This window comes from Arachis hypogaea, chromosome 14, assembly GCF_003086295.3.
Source record: "Arachis hypogaea cultivar Tifrunner chromosome 14, arahy.Tifrunner.gnm2.J5K5, whole genome shotgun sequence".
Lineage (NCBI taxonomy): Eukaryota > Viridiplantae > Streptophyta > Magnoliopsida > Fabales > Fabaceae > Arachis > Arachis hypogaea.
Window position 1 is genome coordinate 52,923,349 of NC_092049.1, and position 22,080 is coordinate 52,945,428.

Genomic DNA, 22,080 nt, shown 5'->3' on the forward strand with positions numbered 1-22,080 from the left:
TCACCATATGCTTGTGACTTGTTACAATTTATTTGACAATTATTATTATTATTTTTTTTAGGAGATTGCTTGCACGTTCAATTTCATACTTTTTACATCTTGTTTAACATGCATGCTATGTGTTTGTGAAAAAGCCCATGTGGCATTATTCACTTCTCTATGTTCCCATACTATTCAATGCTTGCTTTTCACAACTTTCCCCTATTATTTTATTTATTGAATTCAATTGTCAATACAAACGTGATGGTTTGTTACAAAATAATGCTTGGCCTATGCTACTCATGCCCTTTGCCAGCATGCCAATAAACACCTTGCATTCACTTGTCTTTTTATGCACTAGCTATTTCCCATTGATGGCTTTTCATATGTACTCAAGAGTATGTGTTAATGTCATCTACATTTTACTGTGCATCATTCACCCTCTTTTCCGTTTCCTTCCTTGCTGTATCTCTCTTTGCATTTAATTTTCTTTCTCTTCCCTTCTTTCAGGATGGCCACCAAGAAAGGAAAGGAGAAAGCAACTTCCAGACCACCAGCAAGAAGGGGAACTAAAAGAGCATTAGTGGCAGAGCCTTCTTCAACCGCAGTCAAGCCCTCACCAAAACGAGTCAAGAGGATAATAAAGGTTGACGAAAAGGAGAAAGCCTTTCCAGCAAAGGACGCTGCGCGATTTTCCAATCGCTACTGTGAGCAGATGTTCCCTATCCTGGAAGAAAGGAACTATAACAATGAATACCTTCTTATCCTCCCGTCCAATATTGCCACCTTTGTTGAGCCGCAAATTGAGCGAAGACAATGGGGTTTCCTACGGAAACAGCCAAGGCAGGTCAATCTTTCTTAGGTAGTTGAGTTCTACTCCAACTTCTACATGCCGACCCTGCAGAGTGTTTATGTCCGACAGAAGCAAGTCCCCATCACAGAAGAAGCCATTCAGCAAGTTCTGAGTCTTCCCCCTATTCCTGCAGGAATGGACGCTTTTCAAGAAGCCACCCTTCAGCGCCAGAGATACCAATTTAACTAGGACTCCGTTCTCTGAGTCATCGCTTTACCTGGCAGCCGTTGGATCTATGGATACCACCGTTCCCGCCCTAAGGAAATCTTGGCTTCCGCACTTACCTTGGAGGCTCACGTATGGGCATAGATCATGTCCCATTACGTCTTTTCGAGCACTCATGAGTCCTCCTTCACTGCAGACATGGCTGTTCTACTATGGTGCATCCTTACAGACCAACCTCTGAATCTTTCAAGACACATCCGGAATGCTATGGAGCATGTACAAATCACGGGCAACCTACCTTTTCCCGCCTTGGTCTCAGATCTTGTCTCAGCAGCCAGAGTCTCCTACAGAGCTGGGGACACCAAAGCCATGCTTCCACGGGATGATCAATATATCCCTCACGGGAAATACCTCAGACTTTCAGCAGCCACTACAAGCCAGCCTACTGAGCCAGTTGAAGATATTCCTTCTTCAACACCACAAGCATCTACAACCGAGAAATTGCTCCAGCAGATACTTGAAAAATTGGATCGGCATGAACTGAAAGCTAAGATGAGAGAGCGCCGTAACGAGCGCCGATTCAAGCACCTCAAGGAGCCACTTAAGGGACGCTTCAGAGACTCAGACACCCCGGACTCCACTTCTTTTACCAGCACCGGGAGCCATGATGATCCCGACTATGGAGATACTGCCACCAGCCCACCCCTGTTCCTGACAGATGGCACCGAGGACGGTGCAAAGCCTTAAGTGTGGGGAGGTCGGTCAGTACCTGACTTCCGAAGGTAAATTCTCTTCTCTGGCACCAATAATTAAGATATTTTAGTTAGATTTTCTTTCTTTTATAGAATAGAATAAACTGCATAGGTTAGAATAGTTGCATGCATGTTCTACTTGATTGAAAAGACAATAAGTTTCTTTTAAAAATCTATCTTTGGAATAAAATTTCAGTAATTTTTCAAAATTTTTATGATAAATCTGCTTGAGTTGTATTTGGAACATGATGTTTGAGCTAAAGAACACACAACCTGTGAAAGATTTGAGCCTTTATGTATGGTTACATTATTTAACCATACGCATTTTATTCTTGTGTGTTTACTTCTCTATGATTGTAATCTATATTTTGTTTTATCTTATATGTCCAATATTTATTATATTTACACGCTTGCACATGATTCAGGCCATTATTTGTTTAAACTCACTTATCCAAATCAAGCCTACCCTTTTCAATTACCCTTGTTAACCACTTTGAGCCTTTGAAACCCCATTTGTTCTATATTTTACCACTTAAGCTGAAAAATAATTATATATCCCAAATTGAATCTTTGGTTAGCTTAAGATAGAATTTTGTGTGCTAGTTAAGTATGGGAAATTGTGGGAACAAAAGTTGTTGAGGGAATGTGTCATGAAAATTTAAAGGGAATTTGGATACTTACTCATGTGAAGATATGAGAATGAAAAATCTATGTGCATTGATAAGCTTTATTTATATAAAAAAAATCAATAAATAAGGGGACAAAATTACCCCAATGTTAAATTCAGAATTCAAAGATCAATGCACATATGATAGAATTAAAATACAAAGTTGAAACATGAGTATGGGTTGAAAAAGGGAATTATGGGTAGCTAAGCATGAATTTAAAAGTATATAGAATATATGTATATTAGGTGAGAGCTTAGGTTAATTAAAGATTCAATTTATAAAGCTCACTTAGCCATATGTATATCCTTACCTGCACCTTGGCCCCATTACAACCCTGAAAAGACCTCATGATGTTTGCATTGGTATATTAACTGTTGTTGATTGGTTAAGAGAAAAACAAAAGTTAGAAAACATGACTAGAAAAGAATTGAGTGATTACCCTATACACTAGAGATTAGAGCGTACATACATTATCAGTGAGGGTTCAATGCTTGAATTTTCATGTTTCCTGCCTTCATAAGCTATCTTCTTGCACTTTTATCAGTTTTATAGTATAATGATAGAATTAGTGGAATTTGATTTGTAACTGTTTTCAAAGGCTTATTTACTTTTGATCAAGTGGACAATAATCATATAGTTGCATTTATTTATATACGTAGGATTGCATTGCATTTCATGAGTTTCTGCATGTTCATACTTATTTCCTTGTCTCCTTCAATTTAGCATGAGGACATGCTAATGTTTAAGTGTGGGGAGGTTGATAAACCACTATTTTATGGTTTATATTGTGTTTAATTGTGTGGTTTTGTCATGATCCTTGCCCACTTATTCATCAATTTAGCATGCATTTAGATTTCCTTCCTAAATTCAGTACATGTTTGAAAATTGCTTCCTAGAGACTTTAATTATTTACTTTTAATTTTCCTTTATTCCATTCGATGCCGTGATCTGTGTGTCAAGTGTTTCAGGCCTTATAGGGCATGAATGAGATGTAGATTGGAGAGGAAGCTAGCAAAAATGGAAGGAACACAAGAATTTGAGGAGATAACCAGTGAGAAGTGACGCGGTCGCATGGCTCACGCGACCACGCGAAGGAGCGCAAATCGCAGCGACGCGGTAGCGTGGACGACGCAAACGCGTGGAGAGGAAAAAGCGCAAGCGACGCGTCCGCAAGGATGACGCGATTGCGTGACATGTGCGATCTGCAAAATCTGCAGAACTCGATGGGGGTGATTTTGGACCTTATTTCGGCCCAGTTTTTGGCCGGGAACAGCAGACTAGAGTCAGAGAATATGCAGAAACAACAGACACATTCATTCAGTAGTTTTAGATCTAGTTTTTTTCACTCTCATAGGTTTTTCTCTCTAGTTTTTAGGATTTTAATTTTCAATTGATCTTAGCATTGGAACATTGAGAAGAGTTATTTCCTCATCAAGACTTCATCATTCTAGTTTGTTCTCTTAACTTGGTTTTACTCTTCCATGTTCTTTGTTATGTTTAATTTTGTCATTCAGATACTTTTATGATTAATTAATGCAAGGATTATTTCTCTTTAATTCAATTTCAATTCCAATATTCATGTCCTCTTTTAATTCCTTTTTATGTGCCATGGATTCTTTATTTATAATGCGTGAGTAGTTTCATTACTTGATAGGGAGTTGATTAAAAGGAACTCTTGAGTTGGAAGGATCGTAGGAGAAATTTATAGTTGGGTTAAATGTTGGATTGCTATCCTGTCACCAATGCCGATCCCTTTGAACTAAGTGGGTTGTAACTCGTGAATAGATTTGGCAGTCCAACTTGTTTGACTTTCCCTTACCTAGTAAAGGATAACCAAACAGAGTAACCGTTAATTATAAATCAATCTTAAAAATCACCCCATCAATGATAGAGATTCTAACTGATCAATTCCCAGTCAAGGCTTTTATTTATATTATTTAAAATTCCTTAATTTAAATTCCAATTTACTTAGCTCAACTTCTTGGAACAGCTGATTTTAATTTAAACTCTCTGTGATATATTTCTAAATTGATAGGCAGATTTTTGGTGAGTTAAGAACTATACTCACAACGTAACCATTTTAATAAATTTTTAATTCACCAGCTTCTGCTTCCTGGTGCGCAAAAATTGTGATTACACTTTGATTATGTAAAATTCATCACTCTTTCTTTCCCTGGTAATGGTGCCAAAAACATGATGCCAATACCATGGTTCACAACTTCGCACAACTAACCAGCAAGTGCACTGGGTCGTCCAAGTAATACCTTACGTGAGTCAGGGTCGAATCCCTCGGAGATTGTTGGTATGAAGCAAGCTATGGTCACCTTGTAAATCTCAGTCAGGCGGATATAAAATAGTAATGTGGTTTTCGAGAATAATTAATAAAATAGGGATAGAAATACTTATGTAAATCACTGGTGAGAATTTCAGATAAGCGAATAGAGATGCTTTCGTTCCTCTGAACCTCTGCTTTCCTGCTATCTTCATCCAATCAGTCTTACTCCTTTCCATGGCTGGCTTTATCTGATACATCACCATTGTCAATGGCTACTTTCGGTCTTCTCTCGGGAAAATGATCCAAATGCCCTGTCACGGCACCGCTAATCGTCTGGAGGCATCACCCTTGTCAATGGTTTCATCTTATCCTCTCAGTGAACATGGTCAACGCACCCTGTCACGGCACGGCTATTCATCTGTCGGTTCTCGATCCTGCTGGAATAGGATTTACTATCCTTTTGCGTCTGTCACTACGCCCAGCAATCGCGAGTTTGAAGCTCGTCACAGTCATTCAATCATTGAATCCTACTCGGAATACCACAGACAAGGTTTAGACCTTCCGGATTCTCTTGAATGCCGTCATCATTCTAGCTTACACCACGAAGATTCCAATTAAGAGATCTAAGAGATACTCATCCAATCTAATGTAGAACGGAAGTGGTTGTCAGGCACGCGTTCATAGGGAATGATGATGATTGTCACGTTCATCACATTCAGGTTGAAGTGCGAATGAATATCTTGGAAGCGAAATAAGATGAATTGAATAGAAAACAGTAGTACTTTGCATTAATCTTTTGAGGAACAGCAGAGCTCCACACCTTAATCTATGGAGTGTAGAAACTCTACCGTTGAAAATACATAAGTGAAAGGTCCAGGCATGGCCGAATGGCCAGCCCCCTAAAACGTGATCACAGGATCAGAATACAATCCAGGATGTCAAATACAATAGTGAAATGTCCTATTTATAATAAACTAGCTACTAGGGTTTACAGAAGTAAGTAATTGATGCATAAATCCACTTCCGGGGCCCACTTGGTGTGTGCTTGGGCTGAGCTTGAGTGTTGCACGTGTAGAGGTCCTTGTTGGAGTTGAACGCTAGCTTTTGTGCCAGTTTGGGCGTTCAACTCTGGTTTTGGCTCCTTCTCTGGCGCTAGACGCCAGATTTGGGCAGAAAGCTGGCGTTGAATGCCAGTTTGCGTCGTCTATTCTTGGCCAAAGTATGGACTATTATATATTGTTGGAAAGCCCTGGATGTCTACTTTCCAACACAATTAGAAGCGCGCTATTTCGAGTTCTGTAGCCCCAGAAAATCCACTTTGAGTGCAGGGAGGTCAGAATCCAACAGCATCAGCAGTCCTTCTTCAACCTCTGAATCTGATTTTTGCTCAAGTCCCTCAATTTCAGCCAGAAAATACCTGAAATCATAGAAAAATACATAAACTCATAGTAAAGTCCAGAAATGTGAATTTAACATAAAAACTAATGAAAACATCCCTAAAAGTAACTAGATTCTACTAAAAACATACTAAAAATAATGCCAAAAAGTGTATAAATTATCCGCTCATCACTTCCCATCAATGGATGACTCCCATAATTAATTACCTCAAAACAGAAAGACTCCCTACAGATAAGAAGGAGGCAAAGAGGTTAAAATGGGAGGCACAATGCTACACCATCATAAACAATACGCTATAGAAGAGAGGGATCTCAATAACATTGTTAAAATGTGTCCCTAGGAAGTTTTAGAAGAGGTATGATGACTTGCATCATCTACCCTTCTTTCTTGCATAAAGAAGACCAAAAAAGAAGATAAAAATCATTTGATCAGTACAATTCATGCATGATTTGATGAATATTATGGTACACTACTTTGAGATGAGTTGTGCTGAATTTCATGTGAGAAAAGCATAAAAAAAGGGGTAGAAGACAAACAAGAAGCTGGACGTGTGAAACTGGCGTGACTCTTGAAGCAAATGCCACAAAAATGCACTGGCGTGGCACGCCAGGAGCTAGTCGTGGCACGTCAGTACTAAAGTCCAGAGAAGGGATTCAAAGCGTTCATATGGGCGTGGCACGCCAGAGACTGGGCATGGCACGCTGATACGAAATTCCAGAGAGCTACAATGGAGGACACAAAAGGGGCGTGGCACGCCAAGCTGGGCGTGGCACGCCTGACTCATCAACCACTATGGGCGTGCCACTTGAGCAAAGGGGCCTAGCACAGCAACTCTTGATGCAGGTGGAAACTGTCTCTCAACAAATTTTCCTCTGCAATTGTACCGAATTTGTCGTCAAGTAAAAACTCACAATAGAGTGAGGTCGAATCCCATAGGGATTAATTGATCAAGCAACTTTAATTAGAAGAATGTTCTAGTTGAGCGAATCCAAAATTTGGGTTGAGAGTTGCAGAAAATAAAATGGTGGGAATGTAAATAACAGAAAAGTAAATACTAGAATTAAAGGACTGAAAGTAAATGACTGAAAATAAATTGCAGAATTGTAAATGGGAATGGGGGATTTGCTCATAAAAGTAAATGGCAGAAATTAAAGAGAATGGGTAAGATCAGAGATGGGGAGTTCATTGGGCTTAGAAGATGTTGCAATCTTCCGGATCAAGTTCATTTTTATCTCTTCCTCAATCAATCCACTCAGATCTCCTTGGCAATCTTAATTGATTGAATTACAATTTCTTGCAATTCAATCTCTCAAATCTTGATCAATAGCCAATTCCTTGGTCAATTGCTCATGAGAAGAGATGAAGTATGGTAACTAATTATACCACATGCATTTCCCAAATCAAGTATTGAGAGGGTTATAGTCACATACACATCCAAACCCAATTTGGTCCAGCATGAGAAAGCGTTTCTAGCTTGATCTCTTCATTCCTTCTTGGTGAGGTCAGCCAGATGCTGGGTAATGAGCTTGTTTTGGGCCAACAGAGCATCTACATTGTTTAGCTCCATTACTCCTCTTGTGTTCCCTCTTTCAGAAGCATAGAAATAGTCGTTCTCTGCTACTGTTTCAATAACATCTATGGCTTCCTCAATAGTCTTCTTCTTGTTCAAAGATCCTCCGGATGAATGGTCTACCGCCTTCTTTGACTCATAAGAAAGCCCTTCATAGAAAATGTGCAGCTGCACCCATTCGTTGAACATGTCAGGTGGACACCTCCTTGTTAAGTCCTTGAACCTCTCTCATGCTTCATATAAAGTCTCACCATCTTGTTGCCTGAAAGTTTGGCCACTTATGAGCATTTGCCAACGTTAGTGACAATGTCAAGTGTCACCAACGTTGGCTCAACTTCCCCTCTCCACGTTAGAGTTGTCGTTAACTTAGTTAACGTGACTCTTAACGTGGTCAATGATGGCTTTGAGAGCGTTATTGGCAATCACTTTTCTCATTAACTTTGCAAGTTACCTCCCATTCCTTGCTTCCTTTGGTCCTGAAATCAAGCAATATAGCGCATCAAAGTTCTAGTCCAAGTCATGGGCAATGCAACATACAATTTGTCACTAAACTTATGCAAAATCCTCATGAAATAATGTAAGATGCACAATGTATTCTTGAATCAAGGTATCTACCCAAAACTAGCTTATTTCCTAAGGAAATGCATGAAACTAACATAAAAACATTAAAGAAAAGGTCAGTGAAACTGGCCAAGATGCCCTGGCATCAACTCTCCATCCCAAGAAGAACCTTCACTATGGCGTGCCACTTGGTGTCGAAGACATGGCACGCCAGCCCCAAGAAGTCACTTGGGCGTGCCACTTGAGCAGCATGGCGTGGCACGCTGGTACAACAATCCAGAGAAGGGGATGAAGGCAATTGAAGACTGGGCGTGCCACTTGAGCAACCAGGCGTGGCACGCCAATGCACAAAGGACCAAAAGCAAGGACTGGGCGTGCCACTTGGTATCGAAGGCGTGGCACGCCAACTACTGGAACTAAGACAAGATCATGGGCGTGGCACGCTGGTATATGTTTCCAGAGAGGATGAAGGAGGCCAATTACATGGGGCGTGCCACTTGAGTTCGAAGGCGTGGCACGCCATTCATCATTCTTCACTTAGGCGTGCCACTTGAGTAGCCAAGCGTGGCACGCCAGTGTCATTCAGAAGAGGAGCATTGGGGCGTGCCACTTGAGTTCGTGGCGTGGCACGCCAAACAGAGGAACCACTCACTCACAAGAGGGGTGTGGCACGCCAGACCTTGGGCGTGCCACTCTAGTTCAACTTTCCAGAGACACCAACACAAGAAATCCACTATGGCGTGCCACTTGAGCTCGAAGGCATGGCACGCCAAGGTTGAAAGAGGGACGAGCATGCCACTTGAAGGATTAGGCGTGGCACGCCAAGCTGGAAATGAAGAGCACGTGACACGCCAGAGGCACGCCAGCCACACGCCAACTGAGAAGTCATGCTTATTGAGTGTTTTCTTTTCCCTCCAAAATGTAATTTTCCTTTCTAACTTTTGTAATTCTTTTATTTTACTAGGAGTTGTAGAAATACCCCCAAGAAGTACTGAAGAGGGAGGTTAAACAGTCAGTTTTAGATCCACTTTTACACTTTACTTTTGAGTACCTTTTGAGCTATGAGTAGCTAACTTCCCTCTCATTGAGAGAGTGGGCTCTGTTATACTTGATGGATGAATGATAGTGAAATCCTTTTTCTCTTCATCTTCTCTTTGATTTGCTAGAAGGAATTTTGTTCTAAATGCTTAGTGTTTAATTATCTTGGGAAAGAGATTGAATGCATTTGGGTTTCATGGGAACCTTGGGAAAGGAAACATGAAACCAGGCTTGAAATCCCTTCTCACACTAGAGTAGAATCTGTGTTTTGGTGTTTGGATATGTGACATATAATCCTCCCTCTACTTGGACCTATGATGGTGTGTGGTATAATCAGGGACCAAGCATATCTCTTCTCATGAGCAATTAGACCAAGGAATTGGCTATTGATCAAGATCTGAGAGATTGATTCACCAAGGGATTGGAGCTCAATCAATCATGATTGCCAAGAGGTCAATGAGTTGCATGATTGAAGAGGATATAAGCTATACTTGATCCATGAGACAACATCTCCCAATCCCAATGAATTTCCCCATTCTTATCTATCCATTTCTTTATAGCTTAATTTTACATTCATCAATTCTCCATTCCCATTTACATTCAAGTCATTTATGATTCTGCACTTTAATTTCTGCCATTTATATTTCTGCACTTTATTGCTTTTCTTTATATTCTAGTCATTTACATTTATGTCATTTACAATTTTGCACTCTACAATCCTATTGATCCGCTTGACTAATTCATCAATCGATTAAAACTGCTCGAATTTGCCAATCTCTGTGGATACGATCCCACTCCACTGTGGGTTATTACTTGAAGATAATTTTGGTGCGCTTGCCAAAAGGACTAATTCACCAATTTTGAATGGGGTGTGAATTCTGGTCATCAAGGTACACAGTGGCATCTGTGGCAACTATCTCGGAGCACAAGCCCTCACCAAAAAAGTACTACGGGCTGGATTCTGTTGGCCAACTTTGCAAAAAGAAGAAACATAATTCGTAAAGACATGTCCACCATGTCAGAAACATGCCAACTTTCACATCGCCCCGAGAGAGGAACTCATCAGCATAACCTCACCCTGGCCATTCGCAAAGTGGGGACTCGACCTTCTCGGTCCTTTCCCTCAAGGATCCAGACAAGTCAAATTCCTCATTGTGGGGGTAGACTATTTCACAAAATGGATTGAGGCAGAACCCCTAGCTAACGCCACTGCTCAAAGAAGTAAAAAATTCCTATATAGGAACATTGTCACATGGTTTGGGGTCCCATACTCCATCACCACAGATAACGGCACTCAATTCACAGATGAAGGCTTCAGAAAATTGGTGGCCGATCCAAACATGAAACACCAATTCACATCTATAGAACACCCCCAGGCCAATGGACAAGCAGAGGCTGCTAACAATGTCATATTAGCCGGGCTAAAACGGAGATTACAGTATGCAAAGGGAGCCTGGGCTGAAAAGCTCCCACAAGTCCTATGGGCATATCGAACAATGCCACACTCCAACCAGTACCAATCCAATAACCAACCCACCAACCAAAATGCCTACCATCCACCACCTACATCTCACGACCCACCTCAAGTATCACCTGAATCTCAATGACTCACTAACTTGGAGACCTTGATGGATAAAATGTTGAAACACCAGGAAATGACAACCAAGAACCATGAAGCCTCCATAAAGAGCCTAGAGAGGCAAATTGGGCAAATCTCCAAACAGATTTCTGTTGAGAGACCTTCAAGTTCACTGCCGAGTGACACAATCCCAAATCCTAAGGAAGAATGCAAGGCAATACAATTAAGGAGTGGGAGAACATTGAAGAGCAGCAAGAGACCACTAGAAGAGGAACAATCAACACACACAGAAGAAGCCAATGATGATGATGCAATGGCAAGCAAGCAAGCTTCAAAACAAATTCAAGAAAAGGAGAAATAATCAAAAATCCCAAAAAAGGGGAATGAAGCAATTGAAGAGCCAACAAAGAATCAAAAGCAACAAGCAGAGAAGGCCTTTGTACCTTCACTGCCATATCCCCAGAGGTTCAACAAAGAGGCTAAGGACCAATATTTTCATAAGTTCCTTGAGACTCTCAAGAAGCTGGAGATCAATATTCCCTTGGCTGAAGCACTTGAGCAAATGCCTCTGTATGCCAAGTTTTTGAAGGAGCTTATCAATAAGAAAAGAAGTTGGGATAGAAAGAAACCATACTGCTTACTGAGGAATGCAGAGCCTTGATTCAAAAAGGGCTTCCTCCTAAGCTTGAGGACCCAGGGAGCTTTTTGCTAACTTGCACCATTGGGGAATTAACCATCACTAAAGCAATGTGCGATCTAGGAGCTAGTATCAACTTAATACCATCCTCCTTGGTAAAAAAGTTGCATATAGAGGAAGTTAAACCGGTACAGATATCTCTAGAGCTAGTAGATAAGTCAACGGTATACCCCATGGGTATGATTAAAAACCTTCTGGTTAAGGTGGACAATTTCATATACCCTGCAGATTTTGTGGTTCTAGATTCAGATGGGGATGATGGCGACTCTATTATACTGGGAAGGCCATTCTTGGCCACTGCTAGAGCTATCATAGACATAGAGCAAGGAGAACTAACTCTCCGGATGCATGATAAGAGTGTCACTCTGAAGGTATTACCAGAAGCCCAGTTTAGTAATGAGAGGAGGGACTACATGGAAATTGACAAGGTGATTCACAACAACATCCCAAGGCAGAAGATTGTGCAGAAGGATGAAAAAGTCCAAGGGGATATTGGAGTATTAGCCACTGAAGAGAGAGATCCCCAAGGTAAGCCTACAGCCAGAAAAGAAAGATCAACAAAAAAAGGGTTGAAACGCAGAAACAAAACAAAAAGGGGTTGGAAGAATAGGAAGATTCTAACAGAGGGGCTTTCCAAAGGTGACAAAGTGCAATTGATATATCAACAACTGGGAGCAAGCCAACAGATTGATGACTATTACACTGTCAGCAACTTACTCTCGTTGGAACATGCTGAAATTGAACACCAGAGAACAAAGAGGAGGATAACAGTCAGGGGAGACAAGTTGAGGCACTACAATCCTCAACCACCATAAAAGAAAGCTCCAATGTGAAGCTAGTGACAATAAAAGAGCGCTCCATGGGAGGCAACCCATGATTTAAGATTTATGTCATTTTAAATTCAATAAGCTATGATCACCTGAGCATGATTTTTTTCTTTTCATGGACATACTTAATGAATGCATGCAAATTTTTTTTACATATGCTAAGACTCCTAAAGTTTGGTGTGCCTTCAAGCACACAAAACCAGTGTTACAAACATTTTCATACTATATGCCTAGCATATGACCAAACACTAAGTTTGGTGTTTCTCTTCTCATGAAAATTTAAAAATCTTGCATCAATGATCATACATTATCTCTTACTGAGACTTTTCAATTAAAAAGAAATCATATTCTGTGATGAAGGCATCAATTGTGATTAACTACTAGCATCCCACATTTACCCCTTAAGCAAGAGACAAGTTTGGTGTTCATCAAACCTTGATGCACGAATTTAGGGACACAATTGATCCTTCATGAAAAAAAAAAAAAGAGAAAAAGGGAAATTATGATGAAAACATTTCTTATAAACATTTAACAAAGAGTGACATTGGGATTTCAATTTCACTAGTTGGAGGAAGAAACACATTTTTTTACTATATGACCAAACACTAAGTTTGGTGTCCTCCAAGAAAAGTCATGATTCAAATGGATATAAGGAATGGTTATTCATATAGTGTAAATGAAAAGAAGCACTCTTGCCACAGTTTGATAAAACTAATGCTTGTTGTCTTGTTGTGATGACTAGGTGGTCAAAGAACACTCTATGAAAGAGACAAGATAAAGGAAAGCATAGCATGAGGACTGATGCGCATAAACGTGTTATGCTACGATTTAGGAAATTGCACGATCGGCAAAATTCCTTCCGGCAAGTGCACCGGTTATCGTCGTCAAGTAAAAACTCACAATAGAGTGAGGTCGAATCCCACAAGGATTGGTTGAGTGAGCAATTCGGATTAGAAGTGTGTTCTAGTTGAGCGGAATCAAGATTTGAGATGAGAATTGCGGAATGTAAAATTGGCGGGAAAAGTAAATGACAAGAAAATTAAATGGCTGAATCTTAAATTGCATGAATTAAAGAGCAGAATGTAAATTGCTGAAATTAAAAGGGAATGGGGATGATTGCAAGAATTGAATTGCAGAATGTAAAGAGAAAGTGGAAATCAGAAATGGGGAATTCATTGGGTTTAGGAGATATTGAAATCTCCGAATCAAAACATGTAAATCTCTTCCTCAACCAATGCATTCATTGAATTTTGCTTGGCAATCTTATATGATTGGATCCCAATTCCTTGGCTCACCAATGCTCTCTAAAAACAAACAAATTCCCAATCCCTTGGTTTAAATGTTCATAAGAAGAGATGATGCTTGATCACTGATTATACCACACAATTTCATGAACCACAATTTGGTAGGATTACATGTCACAATATCCATCCAAACCCCAATCCAATCCACTGTGAGAAAGCTTCTCTAGCATGAATCCTCCATTCCTTTCCCAAGGCTCCGAAGGATTCCAAGTATGAGTAGTCTCTTTCCCAAGACAACTACTCAATGGAATTAGATCGAGAAGCTTTCTAACAAAATTCAAGAGAAAAGATTGAAGAAGAAGATACACTATTATTGATTCATTGAATTACAATAGAGCTCCCTAACCCAATGAAAGGGGGTTTAGTGAATCATAGCTCTGAATTCAATTACAAAGAAAAAGAAACTAGCTAAAAATCAAAGTAAAAGTCCCCTTCTAACTTAACTTCTATCCTATTTATACACTTTCTATATTGAGCTTCAGTTGTGCTTCTTGGGCTTTGAGGCCTCTCCTTGCTTTCCTTTTGTCTTGGGTTTATGATCCATAATCTTGATGAGGTTGTTGATCCAAATCCTGTAACATTTATTGAGCCAACTTAGTGATAATCAAATAATGGCACATGACTCAATAAATGAGATTTCAAACTCATCAATCCCTCAGGCCCAATCCCATAAACCATGATATTCAATTGGGTTTCATACCAAAGTAAGTTTAAGTTAATAATTGTGCTCAAAGACTAACTTAAATCACAATATTTTTGGCCCAGAAACCTTTTTTCAAGAGTGGCGTTTAAGTTGTAGTTTAAGCTTAAACTGCAACTTAAACGCCAGACACTTCCAGTGATGCCATTTGTAGAAGCACGTTTAAGCTTCAGTTAAGGTTAAACTGAAGCTTAAACGTGGAAATGGAAGAAGGTAGCCCTGGAGAGTCATGTAGTCGAACACGTTTAAGCTTCAGTTTAAGGTTAAACTGAAGCTTAAACGTGGAGATAGGAAGGGCAGCCCTGGAGGTCGAACACGTTTAACCTCCAGTTTGAGGTCAAACTGGAGGTTAAACGTGGAAAAGGGTGGAGGCATACTGGAGGTCGAACACGTTTAACCTCCAGTTTGAGGTCAAACTGGAGGTTAAACGTGGAAGCTTGGAATGGTGGCCCTGGAGGTGTCGAACACGTTTAACCTCCAGTTTGGGGTCAAACTGGAGGTTAAACGTGGAGATGGAGAGAGCAACCCTGGAGTGAAAAAACTATCGAACACGTTTAAGCTCCAGTTTGAGTCAAACTGGAGCTTAAACGTGGAATGGCCCCTGGTACTCTTCCTGGTTCTGGCGTTTAACCTCCAGTTTGAGGTCAAACTGGAGGTTAAACGTGGAACTCCTCCCTGGGTGGCATACTCATTCTGGCGTTTAACCTCCAGTTTGAGGTCAAACTGGAGGTTAAACGTGGAATGCTCCTTAAGTGAGGCTTTTCATTCTGGCGTTTAACCTCCAGTTTGAGGTCAAACTGGAGGTTAAACTTCAATCCCAGCATTTCTTATCCTTCATGATTTTGGCGTTTAAGCTCCAGTTTAGGCTTAAACTGGATCTTAAACTCCACATGTGATATTCAAGCTTCCTTTATTGATTTTGTTGCTTCCTTGCTTAGCCTCTTCTTCCCTGAAATCATCCAAACAATTGCATCAAAGTCTTGCAAAATTTCATGAGACATCTTTCATTCATAGCATTTAAGTAATATAACTAAAACTCATGGAATTTGCATCAAAATCATATTGTTTGGATGGTTCATTACTTTGTTCTTCATTTAACCATTTTTGGTTACTTTAAGCTCAAGAAAATGCATAAAATAACTAAAACTAACAGAAAAATGCCAGTGAAACTAGCCTATGATGCCTTGGCATCACAACACCAAACTTAATACTTGCTTGTCCCTAAGCAAGTCCTGAGTTATTTGAGAAGAAAGTATGAACAGAAAGTAATTACATTGGCTATATTAGCAAGCATTTGAAGTTCATCAGAAGGGTTCTATGCAGAAAGTTGCAGCATCACTTTTTCATACTTATCAGGTAGGATTATCACTTTTTCATTGCATCCATCAAAAATTGCTATGGCCTCCTGTTATTCTTATGTCTTTGGCACTTTTCTTTTGTTTTTCTTTTCTTTTTCTTAGAGCTTCTTTTGCTCCTTGTTTGCTTAGTGTCATGTGTTGCACAAGCCTTTGGCCTTTTCTTTTTCTTATCAGTGCACTACACATATCCACTTTAGGCATTTTAGTTCACATTCCTTCTTGAGACATTGGTGCCCAGCACCTCTTTGTGTGACTAAATGTTTTGTATTGAGGTTGCTCTTGATAATGGACTTTTGGTTGATAATCCCGGGTTAGTTAACCCAAGTTACCAAGTGTTGAAACACTCCTCAGAACCTAGTCATCCAAGCATATCCTTAATACATAAACACCACAGGCATTTGTCTCAGAAGTTCAAACCATTGGTGCCTAGCTTATTTTCTCAATTTTTTTGCTTTTTGGTTGCCTTTTTCCGTGGCTTTTTCTTTTCCTTTTTCTTTCTTTTTCATGGCCAAAGACATTTATTCATCAAGATCCATAGACAATTTTTACTTCTACATAAAAAATGATAATTCTACACCCTAATTTTAGTGATGTGACTAAACAATCAAGCATGCATACCACCACTTAATTCTACTTGATTTGTCACTAATTTAGCCAAGTTACTTTTGTTCAAGCTTTTCTTTTTTTTGGAAACAGAACAAGCATGGCACGCACTTGTTTAAGAAGGTGAAGTTATATCCAAACATCTAGGCATTCACTTTATTCAAAGCACTTAACAAACACACATACTAAAAAAAAAACGACTCATAAAAAAAAAAAAAGACTCCACCTAACACTTAAATGACTTATGATGAAAACACGTTCATAAAGACAATTCACCAATTATCATTTGATTATTAAGGAACGAGACCACCTCTTATTTTTTTGCTTGGTTCTTCTTAATTCTTGGGATCCTGCTTCTTCTTGCTTCCTGCCTCTTTTTGACCACTTGTGCTTCCTTTGTCTTTTCTTATGAGCTTTTTCCAGAATCCAGCCTTTTTCATCGTTTCTTCCACTTCTTTTTCAAGGATCATTGCCTTGTTTATTTCTCCTTCTTTCCTCCCTTTGAAATACTCATCATAAGCTGGGAATGCTGGGTCCATCTTGTGTAGGTGTTCCCCTATGTAGTTAAGCTTGATTTGCGAACTGATGTTGTAGTCAGCTTGGACTGAGTATCTTGCATTCTGTAAAGTAGTGGCTTCCTTGATTGCCAAGACATTGGCATCTTGGTGTTGGCATATGTGGCTGAAGGATTCCTGTAAGTGTAGATTTTGTTCCCTTTGCAGATCAAAGAATCTTGATTCAAAGTTCCTTTGCATATCCATCATTTTTAGATGAAAGTCTTCTTGTCTTTCCTGAGACCTCATGTATTGTTGAGACATTCCTTCCATGATTTCCTGCATTCTGCTCATATCCATGGGGTCTCTGGGAATTCGTTGTCTTCTTTCAGGAGTTGCTTGCTCTTCTTGCTCTTCTTCTCTGTCTTCTCCTTCCTGTCTTTCTTGTTCTGCTTCTTGCTCGGCTTCCACTTGTTGCCCTTCTTCATTTCTTCTTCTTGTATGTCTTGGAGGAGTTGGGCCAAGAGTCATTCTGTGTGCAGTTATGGCTAGCCCAGGATATAGCCAATTAGGTCTTTCATCCTCAAGTGGTACTTGGGCATCGATGCATAGTCTAATGATGGTGCTAGGGAAATGAAGCCAGGATTCAGGGTCACTTTTCTCACTAAACTCTTGTATCTGTTCAGCAATGAGTTTATGAACTTTGATCTCTCCTCCAACCATAATGCAATGTAGCAAGATGGCTCTTTTAGGGACTATTTCTGAAGAGTTTGCAGTGGGTAGGATGGATCTCCTAACTATTGCATACCACCCTTTAGCTTCAGGTGTTAGATCTCCTCTTCTCAAGACTCTTGGAGCCCCTCTTGTTTTTCTCACCCATTCAGCTCTGATGGCACAAAGGTCTTCAGCAATAGTTGTATAGTCAGGTTCTCCTCTCATCCTTTCTTCATAACTTGCTTGGCTGAAATGTATGTTTTTCAGGCCAAGAGTTTTCATGATTGCTTTGGGACTGAAGTCAACTTCCACCCCTCTCACATAGCTTTTGTATGTGGGGTTCTTGGTTTGATCCTCCCTTACTGCATTTGCATAAAACTCCTTCACCAAGTTGATGTTGATTCTAGTGATTGGCTTAGTTAGGAGCTCCCACTTCCTCTTTTTGATCTTTTCCCAAACACCTGGGAACTCATCCTTTTCAAGTTCAAAGGGGACCTCAGCTAGTACCGTTTTAGGTCTCATCCATTCGGCTTGAATCTCATGGAACACTGATCTGTATCTCCATGCATCGAATCCCCTGTTTTCCTCTATTGGCTGCTTGTCTTTTCTTCTTTTGTGGCTAGATGAAGCTGCCATTTTGGTAAGTGACAACTAAAGTTGACAAGGTGAAGCAAGAAGTGTTGTTGGAGGTGTGGTGAGATTGTTTTCGGCAAGAGATGGTTATGCTATGATGAAGGAAAAAGTGTATGAAGGAGGATTGATGGTGTGGGACTCGTTCCCCAAGTGGTTCTTTATAGTGCCCATGAGTGAAAAATGAACGGCTAGGGTGGTTTGTGAAGGGTGGCTTGATGGTAAATATATGAATTGTAGATAAGGACGATTGGCTTTTCATTTTCTTGGAAGTATTCTGGATGCATTAGGTTGTACATGTAGCTTTCTTTTCTTGCAGAACTTCCTTTTCCCATGTGTTAGTTTCAAAGATTTATGAATTTTCTTTTTGACCAAGCACGTACCTCCCTTTGTCTTTTTCCTCCATTTTTGTCTTTTCTTTTGTACCTGCACAAACAAACAAATTTGCTATCATTTTTCGGTCCATGTGAATTATGAATAGTATTTGCACATGTAAATCAATGCTTGTCTTTATGAGCTTATAGCCGTGACTTCTACATGTATGCACACTTATTATTTGGACACCAAACTTAGTTTTTGGTTAAGTCTCCTGATGACATGAAATCCATATTGGTTGTCCTTAATGAGTGTGCATATTTCTAATAAATCATAGTCACCTTGGCTCTTTGATTCTAAACAAAGTGACTACCCTAAGTAATTGAAACTAAAGCATTAAAACATGTGAATGGTATACTTGTCATGAATTTTGAAATCCAGAGGAACTTCTTGCTTTTCATAAACTGTGTTCAAAAAGAACACCAAACTTAATGTTTGGTTGTGCACCTTGAATGAAAGATGGAATTCAATTTGAGTAAGATTTGGGAGTGCCGTCAGGCACACCAAACTTAGAGACCAATTGTAATTTACATGCACGGTTTAGTGCACTTAATCAATAGTTGTCCTGAGGATTCAAGTTCATGCATAAGAAACCATGCTTTATTAGATGTAAAGCAAAGCACTAAAGATTAAGGATACTAAAAAAAAAATGGGTTGCCTCCCATGAAGCGCTTCTTTAACGTCACTAGCTTGACGGTTGTCCCTTGTTAGGGTGGATTGTAGTGCTTGACGTCCTCTCCTCTCACTATGAAAACGTCCCCTCTTGATTCATTCATGACCTCTAAATGTTCCATAGAAAGAACTTTCTTGATTGTGAACACTTGAGGGAGCTGGGAAGGAATGGTCTTGAGGCCAGGTGGGATTGGCAGATAATGACTTGAGATCACTTTATCTCCCGGAGAAAAACCTTCAGTGGGAATTTTCTTGTTTCTCCATCCTCTTGGCAATCTCCCTATCACTCTTCCCTTTCTCTTGAGGATTTCTTCATTGACCTTTATGTCAGGAGGATCCTTCTGATCTGTTTCCGCTGATTCTTGTGGCTCTAACTCTTGCAACTCTTGTTTGCCTTCCAATGACTGTTTTAGAGTCTCAGCTGCTGGATTACTTTCCTCCAAACACGGATGGCTACTATCATCTTTAGGCTTTTCAGATTCTGGTTCAGGCTCAGATGCAGGTTTGAAGACTTTGAAAATGAGCTGTTCATCATGTATTCTCAGAATTAGTTCTCCTTGTTCTACATCTATGAGCGCTCTAGTAGTGGCTAGAAATGGTCTGCCCAGAATGATAGGGTGTAAATAGCTTTCCTCCATGTCCACAATGACAAAGTCTGTGGGGAAATAATAATCTCCTACTTTCACCAGCACATTTTCAACTACCCCTTCAGCTTGCTTCTGAGTTTTGTCAGCCAGTTGTATGATTACATCAGTGGATCTCACCTCGTTCAGTTGTAGCCTCTTCATAAGAGTTAGAGGCATCACATTTATGCTAGCTCCTAGATCACAGAATCCTCTGTCAATTTTTGTTTCCCCTATGATGCAAGGGATATGAAAACTTCCTGGGTCCGTTTTCTTAGAGAGTGTGTCCTTCTTGATGAGAGCACTGCATTCTTTGTTCATTGTTACCGTTTGTCCTCCCTTCAAAACTCTTTTCTTGCTTAACAATTCCTTTAAATACTTGATGTGTGTGGGCATTTGATGAAGAATCTCAAGAAAGGGAATATTGACATGCAGAGAATTAAATGTCTCTAGAAACCTTGAATAGGTTTTCCTTTTTTCACCTCCTCCTAACCTCTCAGGAAATGGTGCTTTTGGTTGGTATACTTCCATCATGCCTTTTTGCAGATCCTTGGCTTGCTCAGTTCCACTTTCCTGCTTAACTTCTTCCACATCTTCTTTCAAGATTTCTGGTTCCTGCTGTGAGGACCTGATTCCTTCTTCTTCTGAGACTTCCTTCAATATGGTGATGGCCTTGCACTCTTCCCATCTTACTCTCTTTTGTTCCCCCTTAGGATTCTTTTCTGTGTCACTAGGGAACACTGCAGTTGATTTGGGTGCCTGTTGAGATAGCTCTCCTACTTGAGATTCCAACCTTTTGAGTTTTTCACCATGGTTTCTTAAGGTAGTTCTCACATCATCCCTGAAGCTCTTCAATTCAATTATGTCTTGGCTCATGGTTGCCATCATTCCTTCCATCCGGTTTAATTGATCTTGAAATTGTTGGTTCGGATTAGGTTGGGTATGTTGATTATTTTGGCCATGATATGATGATTGGGGGTAAGTGTTTTGTGCGGCTTGGTATGATCTTTGGTTGGAGTTTTGGTATGTGGAATTGTTTTGTTGGTTGTGGTTGTAAGGTTTGTGGTTTTGTGGTTGGGTTTGTTGGTTTCCCCACCCAAAGTTTGGGTGGTTTCTCCAGCCTGGGTTGTAAGTGTTGGAGTGTGGATCATATGATTGCCTTTGTTGGTTTCCCACATAGTTAACCTCATCCCAATCACCTCCTTCAATGCCTACTTCCTCTTGATCTTGTGTGTGTATTGCAGCCACTTGCTTTGTTTCTAATTGCCTGGTAAGCTCTGCTAGTTGCTTGGCAAACACCTTGTTTTGGGCTAGAATTGTATCGACATGGTTCAGCTCCATGACTCCCTTAGTGTTGTGCCTTTCTGATGCATAGTAGTACTCATTCTCAGCCACTGTCTCGATCACTTCAATGGCTTCTTCCACGGTCTTTTTCTTGTTCAATGAACCTCCTGATGAATGGTCTACAGCCTTCCTTGATTCATAAGAGAGCCTATCATAGAAGATGTGCAATTGCACCCAATCATGGAACATGTTTGGTGGGCATTTCCTTGTCAAGTCCTTGAATCTCTCCCATGCCTCGTAGAGAGTTTCACCATCTTGTTGTCTAAAAGTCTGGACCTCAGATCGAAGCCTATTGACCTTTTGTGGAGGGTAGAAACGTGCCAGAAACTTGCCTTCCACCTCATCCCATGTGGTTAGACTCCCCCTTGGGAATGATTCCAGCCACTTAGCTGCCTTGTCCCTAAGTGAAAATGGGAACAAGAGCAGTTTATAGGCATCTTCCTGGACTCCATTGGACTTCACAGTGTCACAAATTCTCAGGAATTTTGTGAGATGTTGGTTTGGGTCTTCATTAGCACTTCCTCCAAAGGAACAATGATTTTCCACCAATGATATTAGCTGTGGCTTGAGCTCAAAATTGTTGGCCTGAATGGGTGGTTTCTGGATGCTACTACCACAATTCCCAGAGGTTGGGTTTATGTATGAACTAAGAACCCTCCTCTCAGGAATGGCATTGTTTCCATCAGCTCTCTCATGGTTGTGAACTTCTCTATCCATGTTGAGATCTAGAGCTTCCTCAAAATTGTCCTCAGATTCTCCTTCAGATTCCTCTTCTCCCACTACTCTCTTCCCTCTTGCTTCCCTTCTAAGTCTATGAAGGGTCCTTTCCGGTTCGGTATATGGAGGAGTTGATGTCTCTCCTCTCCTACCTGTCATACAAGAACACAGCTCAAACACAAAC

At 40.3% G+C, this 22,080-nt stretch overlaps 1 non-coding gene and 1 pseudogene across 1 annotated transcript; both read left to right on the forward strand.

Annotated features, from left to right (window-relative positions):
• Positions 1-7,847: 7,847 nt before the first annotated feature.
• On the forward strand, positions 7,848-7,948 carry LOC112745532 (small nucleolar RNA R71; annotated as a pseudogene).
• Positions 7,949-21,366: 13,418 nt separating this feature from the next.
• LOC112746414 (small nucleolar RNA R71) lies at positions 21,367-21,470 on the forward strand. Its single transcript, XR_003174300.1, has one exon. It is a non-coding gene; the product is annotated as a small nucleolar RNA R71 (small nucleolar RNA).
• Positions 21,471-22,080: the final 610 nt, after the last annotated feature.